The 14,043-nt window shown below is 49.0% G+C and overlaps 2 pseudogenes across 1 annotated transcript; one reads left to right on the top strand and one right to left on the bottom strand.

The window, feature by feature from the left end:
• Positions 1–275: 275 nt before the first annotated feature.
• On the bottom strand, positions 276–6,678 carry LOC147119445 (uncharacterized; annotated as a pseudogene).
• Positions 6,679–9,931: 3,253 nt separating this feature from the next.
• LOC147119444 (uncharacterized) lies at positions 9,932–13,793 on the top strand (annotated as a pseudogene). Its single transcript, XR_015078022.1, has 2 exons — positions 9,932–10,051; positions 11,130–13,793. The product of XR_015078022.1 is annotated as an uncharacterized LOC147119444 (transcript).
• The last annotated feature ends 250 nt before the right edge of the window (positions 13,794–14,043 follow it).

Here is a 14,043-nt window from a genome sequence, read left to right as displayed (position 1 = left end):
AGCTGCAGAACTGCCGACACCGTCAGCTTTAAGGAGACGTTTCCCTTTAGAGATCGGATTGTCCATGGAGTTTGATTAAACTGATGTTAAAGTAACAAGGCTGCTTTGCCCCGTGACAATAACAGATTATCAGAATATTTCCCATAGGTTAAAATTCAATATTACAGGGATTCACTGCCCTGGATGGTTGAAGTGGACCCTGTGATATAATAGAATTTTCTGTCCTGTCAGACTTGGACATCTTGTAGATCCATCTTTTAACAAGTTGTGGGATCTCAGTTCTCAGATGGATTCCACTCAGTTTGTAACAAGTCCTCAATCAGCTCGTTGTATTGTCGAGATATCAAGGACCCGACACACTGCGTGTGTGAAACAAAGCTAATTTATTTGACATTGATACAGATTAAACTCCAGCCCAGTTATAGGGGTTACTAACATCAGCTGAAACAAACCCCAACTGTCAGAATGAATATGGTTCAGTCCTGGATGTGATTAACAGCAGAATCCAACCCCTGCAGTCACTTGTGAACTCGCTGGTGTGTCAGCAGGTTGGATGACTGAGTGAATCCCTTCCTACACACGGAGCAGGTGAACGGCCTCTTCCCAGGCTGAACTCGCTGGTGTGTCCACAGGTTGGATGACTGAGTGAATCCCTTCCTACACACGGAGCAGGTGAACGGCCTCTTCCCAGGCTGAACTCGCTGGTGTGTCCACAGGTTGGATGATAGACTGAATCCCTTCCCACACACGGAGCAGGTGAACGGTCTCTCCCCAGTGTGAGTGTGTTGGTGTGTCAGCAGGTTGGATGATAGACTGAATCCCTTCCCACACCCACAAAGGGTATTAGGACTGCCAAAAGGAAACAGACACTGTGGATAGAGGATCATTTCCACAACAACTCGGACCCCGGCGCATGTGGCAATGCATCCAGTCCATCACTGACTACAAGGGCAAAAACACCAGCCCCCCTGGTTAGCGATGCCTCCCTTCCGGAGGAGCTTAACAACTTCTACGCTCGCTTCAACAGCGACAACAGGGAGCCGGCTACCAAAGCCTTGCCACCCCCGGAAGACAAGGTGCTCACTCTGTCGACCTCCGACGTAAGGGGTGTTCTACGTGGAGTGGACACACGAAAGGCTGCTGGACCGGATAGCATCCCTGGACGGGTACTCAAGGAATGTGCTGATCAGCTGGCTGATGTCTTCACCGCCATCTTCAATCTGTCATTGGCCCAGGCAGTAGTCCCTACATGCTTCAAGGCCGCTACCATTATTCCTGTGCCAAAACAAACGGCTGTGATGTGCCTGAACGACTATCGACCTGTCGCACTCACACCCATCATAATGAAGTGTTTCGAGAGACTGGTCCTGGCTCACATCAAAGCCAGTGTTCCCGCCTCTCTTGACCAACACCAGTTTGCCCATCGTGCAAACAGATCAATGGAGGATGCAATCACAACTGCTCTACACTCAGCACTGAATCACTTAGATGGTAAAGAGACCTACATCAGAATACTGTTCATAGACTACAGCTCAGCATTCAACACTATCGTCCCCAACAAGCTGGCCAAACTCTTGGCCTGAACACTTCCCTCTGCGACTGGACCCTGGACTTCCTAACAAACAGACCCCAGTCTGTCAAATTAGGTAACCACACCTCCCCCCCCGACCCTGAACACGGGGGCCCCACAAGGATGTGTGCTGAGCCCCCTCCTCTACTGCCTCTTCACCCACGACTGTGTGGCTGTTCATGGTTCCAACACCATCATCAAGTTTGCGGATGATACCACGGTAGTAGGCCAGATCACCAACAACGATGAGTCAGCCTACAGGGAGGAGGTCCAGCATCTCGTGAAGTGGTGCGCCGATAACAACCTGGCCCTTAACATCAAGAAAACCAAAGAAATCATTGTGGACTTCAGGAAGTCTAAAGGCGGAAGTCACACCCCCATCCACATCAATGGGGCTGTGGTGGAAAGGGTGGACAGCTTTAAGTTCCTCGGAGTCCACATCACGGAAGACCTCTCCTGGTCCCTCAATACCTCCTCTCTGGTGAAGAAGGCCCAGCAGCGCCTATATTTCCTAAGGAGGCTGAAGGGATGTAACCTGTCACCCCTGATCCTCTCTAACTTTTACCGCTGCACAATAGAGAGCATCCTGACGAACTGTATCACAGTATGGTATGGCAGCTGTAGCTACTATGACCGGAAAGCCCTGCAGCGCGGTCAAAACTGCCCAACGCATTACCGGCACCCGGCTACCGACCATAGAGCACATATACCAGAAACGCTGTTTACGGAGGTCACGGTCCATCATCAAAGACCCTACCCACCCCAGCCACAGTCTGTTCACCCTCCTGCCATCTGGGAGATGCTACAGATGCATTCGCACCCGTACGACCAGATTTAGGAACAGCTTCTTTCCCAGGGCTGTCATCCTACTGAACTCCACAAATAAACTCTAAAGCCTGCACATCTGCCAATGCACTTTATTATGGTTATGTTTATGTTAATATATTACAAGCCAAATGTATGTTGAATGTTTAAATGTCTTAATCTAAATGCACACTCTCGGGAGCCGCAAGCCTACATTTCGTTGTACTGCACTTGTGCACTAACAATGACAATAAAAGTTGATTTGATTTTTTTTGATTTGATTTGAACAGGTGAACGGCCTCTCCCCAGTGTGAACTCGTTGGTCTGTCAGCAGATACTTTGCACTTTCAAGAAGTCAAACAGGCGTTTCACTGCAGACAGGTTGCCATGGCAACACTGATAGGACATTCCACTGAATCGACTGGTTGGAAACTGTAATCAGATCAGGAGAAACAACAGAGTTTGCCGTTATTAACCACAATATAAGCTTAAACCGGAGTGAGTAATACATTCGATTATAATGTGTGATGAAAGGCTCTGACGGAAGGTCAGTGACCCGAACCGTTTACTCTGTTTCTCTCTCTCCACAGACGCTGCCTGACCTGCTGAGGATTTCCAGCATTTTCTCTCTTTATTTCAGATTTCCAGCATCCGCAGTATTTTACTTGTGTAATTGGATGGATCTTTCAGAGAGCCGCACAGGCACGATGGGCCGAATGGCCTCCTTCTGTGCTGTATCATTCTAGGATTCTGTGAAGTGTCAGTTAATGCAATTTAAGAAGCATCAAAGGGTTTGTGTCAGAATTTAACTGAGTATCGAGGCAACATGTCCAGGTTATGTAAACTGGGCCTGTTCACACTGGAAAGAGAAGGTTGAGAGGTGATAGGATTGCTGCTTTTAGGATTCTAAAGGGACTGGATAATGTAGAGCACGACAAGTTATTTCACCCTGTCTAGAACAGTAGAACCAGAGGACACGGCCTGCGCTTGAAGGGGGTAAATGCAAATTCAATCTGTGGAAACAATATTTCAGTGAGTGAGTGGTCAATCTAAGGGACAGGCTCCCTAGGGAGACGGTGGAAGCAGTTAGTGTTGATTCATTCAAATGCAAATTGGACCAATTTCATTCATAGAATAAGATTTTGGGACACAGTGTGTGAGTAATTTGAGACATGACATGTGGTCAGTGTAGAATGCTCGGGAGGAAGAGGTGACTTTGGTCCGATGGCTCCTAAAGCTCTCCACCACTGGGGTTTTCCTCACCTCATGTCTGGGTCTGTTGTAGACTCATTGATAGTGATTGATCGCTGTGATTAGTCAACAACTCCATTATCGTTGTATCATGGGACTCCCAGGATGGTAGAAGGCCAATTAGATCAGAACCGAAATAATCCAGAGTAAGAAAGGAGAAATGGACCAAAAATGGAGCAGTCAGTAACAGGACATCAATTAGTCTCCTCTTATCATGGAGTCAGCACAGACTCGACACAAAGTGTGTTTGAAACAAAGCTGATTGATTTGACATTTATCCAGAATATTAAACTCCAGCTCAGTTATAGGTTTATTAACATCAGCAGAAACAAACACCAAGGCCTAGAAATTCATTATAGCCACTTTTGGGGCGGTAAAGTCGGGCGGCCGCTAAAGTTTGCGCCCGGCGCAAAGTCGAGGCCACTTCGCCGAGATTCAGTTGCATCGCCCTAAGAGGTTGCTGCTGCGCTAAAACAGGCGATGCACGACTATCATTAGGCGCTAAGCCGGCAGCCCGGGGCGCCGACACCGGAAGTTGGGCGCAGGGCAGGTGCGGCGAGCTGCTGATTGCCGGCAGACACTCTGGCTCCGGTGAGCTCTTAAAGGGGGAGGGTGGATTTGTTTTTTTGACAGGCCGAGACTAGTGTATTTGTGTTTTTGGGGAGGGCTTCTCTCCATCACTTTGTTGTTGTTCCTCCTCCTCCTCCTATTCAGTAAGGCCCCGCCAGGTCTTCAGCGCCCGAAATTTAGCGCTCGCCCGGATTCCCGCAGCGCCCGCCTGAAATTCAGTTGCCACGTGCGAAGACGGAGGCGGGCGCTACTGCAGGGTTTGGCCGCCTCGATTGGGGCGATGAACGTCTATTTCAGCCGTCCAGCTGCCGCTGCGCCACCCGATGCGGTGCGGCAGGCTGGAGTACTGCAGGCCTCCTCCTTCTCTTAAGGAGGAGCTGCCTGCAGCCGTGAGATCACCGTTGGATTCTCCCGGCAAATGAGCCCGGCACCACGGAGAAGTGCCGGGCTCGCGGGAGTCAGACAGCAATGCAGCGGGGGGGGTGGTGCAGGAGTCCGGGGAGGGAGGTGCAGCCATGCGGCCGCCGGGAAAGCGGCCGGCCGCCCCTCCACCTTTATGCGCCAGCCTTTCGGAGCTGCAAGGCACCGTTTTCAAAACGTTGTTTGCGGCCGCTGCGGGCGAGGCGGCCGCAACTGAAGTTGGCTTCGGAGCGGAATCACGTTGTAACCGGGGCGCTGTGCACACCGATGACGTCATCGGTGCCGGCGCAGCGCTACCGGCTAACGCCGATGTTAGGGCCCAACTTAATTTCGGGCGATAAGAAACTTCAGGCGCAAACCACTTTATAGCCAATAAGTGGGCGCTAACGCAACTGAATTTCTAGGCCGGAGTGTTGCAAAACGGCTGCCTTTTCTACTGCAGGAGTGCCCTTTAATTTGCGCTCCCCGCGGCCCGCCTCGGCTGTGTACCGTTCCACTTCACAGTCGTTCGGGCCGCCAGGCGCACAATGGGGCGGCGTGAGTGAAGTTCCGGTTTCGGGCGCACAAAGGGCGTTGCACGACGAAATGACGTCATGATCTGCGCGCGCAGATGAGCGCGCGCAATGACTTTGCGCCGGCGCTAAATGTCTACTGAAGTTGGGGCGAGGCACAGATCGCGCTGCGCCCGGGCGCTAAGTGCCTAGCGCTCGAGATCTACTCCTCCTAAGGCGCTAATGGCTGGCGCAGCCAACTGAATTTCTAGGCCCAACTGTCACAGAGTGAACAGTCCTGGATGTGAAAAACAGCAGCAGTAAAAGCAGAATCCAACCCTTGCAGTCACTTGTGAACTCGCTGGTGTCTCAGTAGGGTGGATGACTGACTGAATCCATTCCCACACTCGGAGCAAGTGAATGGCCTCTCCCCAGTGTGAACTCGCTGGTGTGTCAGCAAGTTGCATGAACGAGTGAATCCCTTCCCACACACGGAGCAGGTGAACGGCCTCTCCCCAGTGTGAACTGGCTGGTGTATCAGCAGGTTGGATGAATCAGTGAATCCCTTCCCACAGACGGAGCAGGTAAACGGCCTCTCCCCAGTGTGAATGTGTTGGTGTCTGAACAGATCCTTTCTGCTTTTAAAGCTCTTCTCACAGTCAGAACATTTAAACAGTCTCTTATCAGAGTGAACAAGTTGGTGTTCAATGAGGCTGGATGAACAAGTGAATCCCTTCCTACACACGGAACAGGTGAATGGCCTCTCCCCAGTATGAGTACGTTGGTGTTTTAGCAGGTCATTTGTGCGCTTAAAGCTCTTCTCACAGCCAAAACATTTAAATGGTCTCTTGTCAGAGTGAACAAGTTGATGTTCAATTAAGTTCGATGAATAACTGAATCCCTTCCCACAGACGGAACAGGTGAACGGCCTCTCCCCAGTGTGAGTGCGTTGGTGTCTCAACAGATCCTTTGCGCGTTTAAAGCTCTGCTCACAGTCAGCACAATTAAATGGTCTCGTATCAGAGTGAACAAGTTGATGTTCAAGCAGGCTGGATGAACAAGTGAATCCCTCCCTACAGACCGGGCAGATGAACGGTCTCTCCCCAGTGTGAGTGCGTTGGTGTCTCAACAGCTCCTTTGTGCTTTTAAAGCTCTTCTCACAGTCGGAACATTTAAACGGTCTCTTATCAGAGTGTACAAGTTGATGTTCAAGCAGGCTGGATGAACAAGTGAATCCCTTCCCACACACGGGGCAAGTGAACAGTCTCTCATCAGTGTGAACTCGCTGGTGTGTTAGCAGTTAGGATGACTGAGTGAATCCCTTCCCACACTCAGAACAGGTTAACGTTCTCTCCCCAGTGTGAACTCGCTGGTGTGTTAGCAGTTGGGATGACTGAGTGAATCCCGTCCCACACATGGAGCAGATGAATGGCCTCTCCCCAGTGTGACTGCGTCGATGAGTTTCCAGCTCAGATGGGTAATTGAATCCCTTCCCACAGTCCCCACATTTCCATGGTTTCTCCGTGGTGCGGGTGTCCTTGTGTCTCTCCAGGTTGGATGATCAGTTGAAGCCTTGTCCACACACAGAACACGTGTATGGTTTCTCTCCACTGTGAATGGTGTGATGTTTTTTCAGGCTGTGTAACTGGTTAAAGCTCTTTCCACAGTCAGTGCACTGGAACACTCTCACTAGTGTGTGTGTGTCTCGGTGCATTGCCAGTCACACTGATGTTTGAAATCTTTTCCCACAGACAGAACAGGCAAACATTTCTCCTTCCACATTCAAAGGCCGATGATATTCCCTGTAAAAGTAGTTTACAAAAGAGATCACTGTAAGTTCAGGACAAAAATGCAGAACAGATATTTCTAGTTTCTACGGAATATTCTTTCCTCTCTTATTACATAGAATTACCCAGATTGTATGGCACAGAAACAGGCCATTCGACCCAATTGGTCTCCTCCTATTCCTTTCTCCCATGTGTTTATCCAGGTTCCCCTTAAATACATCCATGCTCTTCGCCTCAACTACTCCCTGTGGCAGCAAGTTCCACATTCTCAGCACTCTCTGGGTGAAGGAGTTTAATCGAAATAGGACTTTCCTGGGCAGCCAATGAACGCTGCTGCCTCTTCTGTGCATTTCCTGGCGAGGCTAAACAGTTGATATTTTCTGATCAAAAAGAGCTGAGCTCGGCAGCATTAGTCCTGCTTTGCCTCCTTTGGAGGCCAGGTGTACGAGCAGAGTGAGCGCAGCCTTCACAACAACCGTAATAAAATTGTTACAGTTGTGAAGGAACTTTGTGTCAGTGCATTGGACCACAAACAAAGTATGTGCGTCAATTATTGTCTGACTGCACTACTGTGATGCTTTAAAGGTGCTATATAAATGTAAGTTGTTGTTTGGTTTGAGTTTGCGGTGTGTAAATGCTGCCCTTCTCACAGCCTGTAAAAGTTTACAAAAGCCATCACTGAGAGTCCAGGAGAGAAATTGACAAGATTCTCTCCTCCTGGTTCCTGGCCAAGGGGGCCGCGCATGCGCCCTGCTGCCCCTGAGCCTCTCAAGATGGCGGCCGTTACCCCGGGCCTGTTACCGGGAGAAAGCCCCGCAGCTGCTGCCGCCCCGCTCGGAGCAAACGCCCGGCCCGGAGGCTCTTGTTCGGGACCTGAGGCCCACCCCGGGTGTGTGTGAAGCGGATAATGTTGAGTGTTTTAATAATGGGGGCTGGGGCCGCACTCGGGGTGTGAGCAGCCCGCGTCCCCCCGGGGTTCATTAATCTTTTATTTAAATCTGGCAGTACTTGTTACAATTCATCAATTACATGATAAATCCATTACATTCATTAACCACAATAAGGCTAAGCCTTAGAAGAAACAGCTTTAGGATTAACAGTACAAATACAATAATAAATTTTTCCAGACAAAACCAATGTCAACAATACAGGTACCCATAGTAAAAAAACAATACATACCAGTCCTACTGGCAATCTAGTAATGCTTCATTTTTGCTTGGAATAACCTGGTGTCCTTTTTTAAAATTTTAACATTCAAGTACAACAGTACTTCTACAACTCAACAGTTACATAGTAAATCCATTACATTCATTGACCAATTATGGTCAACAATATAAATACAACAATAAATTTTACAGGTAAATCAATAATGTTTACAGTACAAACTGCAACTATTTAATAAACCAAGAATCCGTACACGCCAGTCCAACTGGCATTGTTCAATCATTCAGTTATTCATTCCTCCATTCGTTCGCTCAAGCATAAGTTCCATGTGCATGACTGCGTGCATGTGTGCCATTTCTATCTGCGTGCATGCCTATGTGTTCGTTCATCTGTCCGGCAGGCTTCACGCTCACCAAGCCGACTTTCACCTGGGGAGCGAGGGCCCTTCATTCGGTCCAATGTAAGTTCCATTGTGTCAGCGTGCGTATCATTTGTCTACCTGTGTGCATGTGTGCGTTTGTTCATCCGTCCGGCAGGCCTCACGCTCACCGAGTGACCCCCATCCTGGAGAGCGGCCCTTCATTCGGTCGAACGCAAGTTCCATTGTGTATGCGTGCGTGCATATATTTGTATCCACATGCGTGCGTTCACTAGAGCATTCGTTCGTTCGATTAAGGAAGGCTTTAACATTAAATAACACCACAATATAGAAAATCCCACAACCATATCAAAAAATCTCTTAAGACTTCAAGTAAACTACTTTTAACCAGAACCCGAAACTTCTTCAAAAACAAGTAATACCAGTTCTACGCCAGTGCTATTGGCCCTCTAATAACTCCTCATCTTCACTTGATGTTATCCAACCATATAATGTCATAATCCTTATCCACAGTCTTCAACCTTTCCACAGAAAAGAAGCCGACCACTTTCTCAAATCCCATAAAAGAGGAAAACGAGTACTCAAATTCCCTTCTTCTTGCTGTTATCACTAACAGGACCCAGCCATCAAGACATTCGTTATTCCTTGCTGATATACCTTGTTTTGTCTTTTATTTTCCTTTTTTACTTATATCCCGTTCTCTTTTCCCATCTTATGGCTGTTCAAGCACCATACTATAGATAGGAACAGTCTGTCTTTCCTCCACCAAAATGGCAGCGCACAAACCCGATCCCATCACCGAAACAAAGCCTCGCAGCTGCCACCAGATGGAGCACAGGCGGGGCCACTGGAACTCATTCGGGCCGGAGACCGTTTTTCAACTTTAGAAACCGTGCAGCATGCTCACCCACAGCATCTCCCGACTCCGCTTCTGTCGACCAGCCGCTCCGCCCGAGGCCCCCCCCGTCTGGGGTCCTCCGTGGTGGGCCTCCCGCCTACGACACTCTCCTCTGGGTCTTCCACCCTGGGCCTTCTGCACTGGGCCCTCCGCACTGGCATTCCCCATGAGCAGCCGGGGTGTGGAGCAGCCCGTTCACACAGCACCGAGCAGAGCTGAGCTGCTGAGAATCTCGCAGCCTCCCCCGGGGTTCATGAACCCGCTCCCTGAGCTCTCTCACCTGATGTGTCAGCAGCTGCTGCCAAGGTCCGCACATGCTCAGCTCGCCTTCTGTTGTTCAGGTTTAAAGGTCAAGCCCCGCCCCTCACACACTCCGATTGGTTGGAGGACCCGCAGCCGCTCCTCCAGCCCCGCCCCCTCTTCCTATTGGCCGGGAGCTCCCGTCAATCACCCGGGCAGTGAGCGATGAGCATGCGCGGGAGTGACCGGACAGGAGAAACCACAACTGGATCGACACAGCAAAGCCGCCAATCCAGAGCCGGCTTGTATCAGGGCGGGCGCTGGATGCGGAAGTCGGTCCCTGGCCGCCTGTGTAGGTCTTTTTGTTGCTTCAGTTTGAGCTGGAGTGGAGATGGAGGAGAAGCTGCTGGGTTTAACCCCCAGTACTTCTGAGCCCAGGAGGACCCAACAATTTCCAATGTGGGACTGTCAAGGGAGGTAGAATCTGGGGGAGATTAGGTTGTTAAACAGACACTGTCCCTACAATGTAAAGGAGTATTGTTTTAGGAACAAGTATTTCTGTAGAGGTTTTAATCCAGTTTTTAAAAAATTAATTCATGGGATGTGGGCATCACTGGCAAGGCCAGCATTTATTGCCGATCCCTAATTGCCCTTGAGGAGGTGGTGGTGAGTCGCCTTCTTGAACCACAGAGGGCAGTTCAGAGTCAACCGCATTGCTGTGGGTCTGGAGTCACATATAGGCCAGGCCAGCAGATTTCCTCCCCTAAAGGACATTAATGAACCAGATGGGTTTTTACAACAACTCGATAGTTTCATGATCACCATTACAGATACTAGCTTTTCATTCCAGATTTATTTCATTAACTGAATTTAAAATTCCACAGCTTCCATGGTGGGATTTGAATTCATGTCTCTGGATCAGTTTACACACGCAGATTTTTTGAATTAATTCGTGGGTTGTGGGCGTCACTGGCAAGGCCAACATATGTTGCCAGTCACCAGTTTCCCATTGAGAATGTGATGGTGAGCCTTCTTCTTGAACCACTGCAGTCCGTGTGGTGAAGGTACTCCCACAATGCTGTCAGGTAAGGAGATCCAGGAGTTTCACCCAGCGACGATGAAGGAACAGCAATAGATGTCCAAGTGAGGATGGATGGTGTGTGACTTGGTGGGGAACTTGGAGGTGATGGTGTTCCCATGTGTCTTGTCCTTCAAGGTGGTAGAGGTCGCGGGTTTAGGAGGTTCTGTCAAAGTTCTTGTCGAGTTGTAGATGTATAAAGTCCCTTTCCTTCCCTTCCTTTCGCTCCCACCTCTCTCCTCCCATAGAGGCTACAGTCGTGTGTAGGCCCAGACCAGGTGGCGGATTCCCTTCCCTGAAGGACATCAGTGAACCAGTTGGGTTTTTATGACAATCCAGCAGCTTTCACGGTCACGTTTTCTGCTGCCGGCCCCACAAATGACCAGATTCATTGAGCTCAATTTCACAGCCTGCCTTTATTTTTTTTGTGGGCTCTCTCTCACGCTCTCTTTTTCCTGTTTTAAATTCATCTTACAGGGTATGAGGAGTGAAGAATTTGTGGACAGGAAGCTCAAGCCAAACATCGCATCAAAATCTGACAAAGTCACTCGATTCATCAGGTCCTGAATATCATTGTTGTTTGAACATGGAAGTAAAATGCACCGTTCACAGTGGAGAGAAACTGTACATGTGTTCTGTGTGTGGACGAGGCTTCAGCCGATCATCTAGCCTGTCAAGACACAGGCGCAGTCACACTGGGGAGAAACCATGGAAATGTGGGGACTGTGGGAAAGGATTCAATTACCCGTCTGAGCTGGAAACTCATCGGCGCAGTCACACCGGGGAGAGGCCGTTCACCTGCTCCGTGTGTGGGAGGGGATTCACTCAGTCATCTGCCCTGCTGACACACCAGCGCATTCACACCAAGGAGAAGCTGTTCACCTGCTCTGTGTGTGGGAAGGGATTCACTCATTTCTCTGCCCTGCTGAGACACCAACGGGTTCACACTGATGAGAGAGTCTTTAAATCCTCCAACTGCGAGAAGGGCTTTAAACGTCCTGAGGCACTGATGGAGCACCAGTACATTCACACCGGTTACACACCGTTCAGCTGCTCTCACTGCGGGAAGAGGTTCGGGCGATCACGTGACCTGCTGACACACCAGCGAGTTCACACTGGGGAGAGACCGTTCACTTGCCCCGAATGTGGGAAGGGATTCACTCAGTCATCAAATCTGCTGAAGCACCGGCGAGTTCACACTGACGAGAGACCTTTTAAATGCCTGGACTGCGGAGCTACAAAAGTTCTGGGGAACTGATGTGCCATCAACGTGTTCACACTGATGAGAGACCGTTCAGGTGCTCTCACTGCGGGATTGGATTCAGGCGGTCATCTGAACTCACTGTCCACCAGCGAGTTCACACTGGGGAGAGGCCGTTCACCTGCTCCATGTGTGGGAAGGGATTCACTCAGTCATCCGGCCTTGTGACACACCAGCGAGTTCACACTGGGGAGAGGCCATTCATCTGCTCCATGTGTGGGAAGGGATTCACTCAGTCACCACATCTACTGGCTCACCAACTTGTTCACACCAATAAGAGACCTTTTAAATGTTCTGACTGTGGGAAGAGATTTAAAAGCGCAAAACATCCGACACACCAATGCACTCACACTGTGTAGAGGCTCTGTGTGTGGGAAGGGATTTAATCGATCATCCAGCCTACTGACACACCAGCAAGTTCACATGTGACTGCAGGGGTTGGATTCTGCTGTTGTTAAACACTTCCAGGACTGAAACATGTTCATTCTGACAGTTTGTGTTTGTTTCTGCTGATGTCAATAAACCCTGTAACTGGGCTGGAGTTTAATATCCTGGATAAATCAGCTTTGCTTTAAACACATTGTTGTAGTTTTTCATCTTTCCCATCTGGGTGTTTAGCATCACCTGACTGGAGCTCAGAAAGGACAATCTGGGGGAGGATCGGACGGCGGGAACAGAACTTCAGCCTGGACACAGTCCTTCAGGGCCACACTGAGAGGGGCAAATGGCACTTTGGTCTTTCTCGTCTCTCTTCACTGACAGCAAAGTCCCCGTGTGAGTTAATCTTAAGGCCTGTAAGAAATGTGTCCCAGCCGCTCTCCTCCATGGTTCAGAGCTCCTAGGCACGGAACAGAATGCTCCTTTTCAACTGTGTTTAGAGTCAGGAAGAACGGCGAATGCTGGAAATGTGCTGTCAAATCGGAGATTGGTGTCAAACTGCGATCTGTTCCTGACTGAAAGTGAAACAGCAGGTTTAAGTTTCCAGTCAAAAAATGACTGTGGTAATTATTCTATGAAGATTTAACGTGTTTGCCTGACAGTCCTGACTCTAAATAAATCTGTTTAATATAAATTGGTTAAAGTCTGCATTAAAATAGCAGACGGAGGAGTTCACAGGAGCCTGTTAACTGCTGGTACAATTATACAACAGACATTTGATCTCCAGATAAAGAAGGACCTGCAGCGTGTTTCCAGGAATTCCCTGTTTTATTGATGTGTGTGTGTTAGACACCAGGATAACTAAAAATACACGACCCGGAACAGCCACGGGGATGCGATCCCGACAGTTATTCTGGGATCACTCCCACTGTGAAACTCCAGCACTGACCCTGCTGAAGGTTGTAGGCTCAGGGAGTGGGGCCTCCGGGAGTGGACGGTAAGAAAGCTGGGTTTCAGCATCCTGACAAATACATGGCGAGGAACCAGAGGAATCCTTACTGAGGAACCGTGTGGGGTTTTACCGGCCAACATAGGTCTAGGGGTGAAAGATTCCTGACTCACCGAACTGTCTTACATTGAACCCAGTTTGTAACAAGATGAATTCAGTTTACAGGAGAATAGAGACAAATATCACCTAGAATTGAGACAAAAGCAGCCATTAGAGAAGTTAAGAGATATTTGGAAAAGAAGATGCTGCACAATTATAGTAATAATAGCAAAAGCTTTTCCAGCTTTGTCAGAAGACATAGTTACACAGAGTTACATAGAATTACAGAGTCTACAGCACAGGAACAGGCCATTCGGCCCAACTGGTCAATGCTGGTGTTTCTGCTCCACACGAGTCTCCTCCCACCACTCTTCATCTAACCCTATTAGCATATCCTTCTATTCCTTTCTCCCTCATGTGCTTATCTACCTTTCCCATGAATGTATCTGTGCTATTCACCTCAACTACTCCTTGTGGTAGCACGTTCCACATTCTTATCTCTCTTTGGGTGAAGAAGTTTCCCCTGAATTCCCCATTGGATTTATTAGAGACTGTGTTATATTTATGACCTGTAGTTTTAGACTCCCCCACAAGTGGAAACATTTTCTCCAGGTCCACCCGATATAACCTTTTCATAATCTTAAAGACCTCGATCAGGTCACCCATCGGCCTTCTCTTTATTCTAGAGAAAAGAGCCCCAGCCT

Source organism: Somniosus microcephalus, chromosome 4, assembly GCF_052327205.1.
Source record: "Somniosus microcephalus isolate GS21.2 chromosome 4, FLI_Smic_1.0, whole genome shotgun sequence".
Lineage (NCBI taxonomy): Eukaryota > Metazoa > Chordata > Chondrichthyes > Squaliformes > Somniosidae > Somniosus > Somniosus microcephalus.
The sequence above is the reverse complement of the archived record's forward strand: the minus strand, read 5'-3'. Positions and strand labels throughout refer to the sequence as shown.